This window comes from Euphorbia lathyris, chromosome 9 (assembly GCF_963576675.1).
Source record: "Euphorbia lathyris chromosome 9, ddEupLath1.1, whole genome shotgun sequence".
Taxonomy (NCBI): Eukaryota; Viridiplantae; Streptophyta; class Magnoliopsida; order Malpighiales; family Euphorbiaceae; genus Euphorbia; species Euphorbia lathyris.
This window is the reverse complement of record NC_088918.1, coordinates 2,191,010-2,193,875: the sequence shown is the minus strand read 5'-3', so window position 1 is coordinate 2,193,875 and position 2,866 is coordinate 2,191,010. Positions and strand designations below refer to the sequence as shown.

The window sequence follows — 2,866 nt, the reverse complement described above, 5'->3', positions numbered from 1 at the left end:
ACGCATTTTATAGTAGAAAAAAGATGATTTAACATGTACTGATCGTATAAAATGACATGTTATATGAAATAATAAAGAACTTTTAGAAAGACATATAATACGAAATGGATTGATGTAGTAAAATGGATGGATGAGATTCTCGCACAAATTAATGAGCCCAAATCTAATTTTCAGGGATCAACTCGGAAATATGGGGATGGAAATTAAAACAATTTAAATAAATGGGGACCGATGTGAAAATACGGAGGGACTTAATTGGATTTAACTTGAAAATTAGGATCAAATCATGAGGATTGAAAAAGTACAAATTCAGTATAAATTCAACATTTTGGAGTTTAGGGTTATTTATTTTCTGCACTCTTTTTTCCTCTTCTCTCTCAAGGATTTGTAGCAGCCAGCCACTCACTCCTCCGCCGACTTAGTAGCAGTCCTCCGACGTTGTCTTAGCCGCTCGTCCTCCGCGTTACGTCATCTCTTCTTCCGTTTCTTCCGTCAGTCACCGCTCCGCCCGTCGTTTGCGTCTTCTCTCTTCTCTGTCCGCGCCATCCTTTCCGCTACAGCAGCCGTCGTGCGACGTCTGGTTTCGCATCGTCCGTCGTAGCAGTCCGACTGATGTGTTTCATCACCGAGTAGATCTACAGCTTTTCTTGGTTACTTTTATTTATTTGCTTTTTCTTAATTTAAATATCAAGATCTGATCTGATGCATTAATTTTCAAAGAAAATCTGCCTATTTATATAGGCAGAAATTACTCTTTTTTTTTTCTTTTATGTAATTTAGAGATTAACCTTATTGTTCTTGGTTTAGATCTTTGATTTGAAACTTATTTCGTGTAGCTCCGAGGATACGACGGCAGATCCGGTGATGGTGAAATGGGCGAAGGGAGAGATAGTTGAGTGATTCAGGATCCGGCGAGATCGAACTGATTTAAAAAGTAAATAAAAAGATAAGATTCAAAAAATACTTCCATCATTTACTATAACGAGCAATTTTATAATTTGATCGAGAACAATTTTACTTCTAAAATTAACAAATCGAATCAATTTAAAAAATAATTGCTTAAACTATTGTTCGATCATAAATCTTGCCATCTATAATCCATCATATTTTGTATCACTCGTTTTTTAACATTTTATATAAATATATCTTACCATCTATAATCCATCATATTTTGTATCACTCATTTTTTAACATTTTATATAAATATATGATTAGATTTTGAAAAAATAAAATTAAAATTATATACTCTTTTCTATATGAAAAAAAAATCAAATCTTTTACCAAAACTATAGATATCAATTTTTAGTTTTATTATTAAATTAAAAAATATGATATATTTTTTTAAAATCAAAACTGGATAGAGGCTGTGCAATTGTGTAGAATAAAAAATAATAAAATATTTATATTTTATAATAATATTTTAAATTGATTCCACTAATTTAGAGTAAAGTTAAAAGTCCATGTTAATTTTAATTTTATTTAATTGCCAGTTTATTAGTTTATTGTATTTTTGGGGTTTATGAATTTAGCATATACAAACTTAAAAAAAAAGTGAGGGTTGAGTAGATAAATGAAGAAAAAGACTTAATGTTTTGTTTGGTATAGTTTTTTTAGAGTAAAATTAGAGGTTCGAAATATTTTAAAGGTTTTGAATAATCAAATTTTTAATAGTTATGTTTGATAAAAAAATGTTTTAAAGCGATTATTATGAGTAAAAAGCTAATTTTGAAAAAGTTGGTTTTATGAACATTTTTACTTGGCTTAATGCTTCATCTTTTTTTAAGAATATTTTTACTTTTAATTATTACTTTTTTTTTTTTTTGGTAAGAAAGGAAAAGAAAAAAAATAAAACCAACAAAAAACCTAATCAGTCTAGGAAGGTTGACCCCAATCCTATCCTCTAGGAGAGAAGGCAAAAGAAAAGAAGGAGGAACAGAGAGGGTAGAAACACCTAACATTCTCCCATGCCCAGCAGCTGCTAAGCGATCCGCCACGCGGTTTTGCTCCCTAAAAATATGGGAGAAATTAAGATACTCAAAGGCAGGACGAAGCCTCAAAATAGCTTTGATGAGATTCTGGCTCTTCAGACAAACAGCCTGGCTATCTGAAATCCTGTTAATAGCCTCCAGATTATCAGATTCCACCGAGAGCTTTTTAACACCCATGCGAATGGCGAGTTTAATACCTGACAAGATACCCCAGAGCTCCGCAGAAAAGGAGGAGCCCGTTCCCAAGTTATGGGTAAACCCCGCCATCCAATTGCCACCAGCATCCCGAAGAACTCCTCCAGCAGCAATTCTGCCATTGCTAAGGCAGGAGCCATCAGTATTCAACTTAGCAAACCCTTCTCTAGGCTTACTCCAGCCAACTAGCAGGATCTCTTTATCCGGGGAGGGGCGAACAAGGGAATCTCTTTCAAAGCTTTGAGTAATAACAAAGAGCTTCTTCGAGAAGAAAAACAGTAAATCAGGAATAAGGACAGCCTTACCCGCAAATAAATCTTCATTCCTCCACTTCCAGATTTGGTGACAAGTAATAGCAAAGAGGATGGCACCGTGCTCCATGTTGGCCAGTAAGTTCCCCTTGGCTCCTTGAGAGAACCAGTCCCTTTCAGAAAAGGCCATGAAGGAAGGGATGATGTGATGAGGGAGGATCCCTTCCCAGATCTTCTTACTATTTGGGCAATCCCTCAAGGCATGGCACAAGGTTTCCACATTGTCTCTTAATCTCAAATAAAAGTTTTACTATGTTTCTATTTGTTATTTTATATAAATAGCTTTTAACAATCAATTATGTTATACCATACAAGTTTATATAATTAGCTAACCGAAAAGATAATCAGAAAACAACTATTTGTCAAACTGTG

At 34.0% G+C, this 2,866-nt stretch overlaps 1 long non-coding RNA gene across 2 annotated transcripts; it reads left to right on the top strand.

The window, feature by feature from the left end:
* Nucleotides 1-358: 358 nt before the first annotated feature.
* On the top strand, nucleotides 359-1,926 carry LOC136207120 (uncharacterized). Of its 2 annotated transcripts, none has more exons than XR_010676595.1 (2): nucleotides 359-629; nucleotides 837-1,926. It is a non-coding gene; the product is annotated as an uncharacterized lncRNA (long non-coding RNA). The 2 variants fall into 2 exon arrangements; XR_010676596.1 differs by having other exon boundaries at nucleotides 359-650.
* Nucleotides 1,927-2,866: the final 940 nt, after the last annotated feature.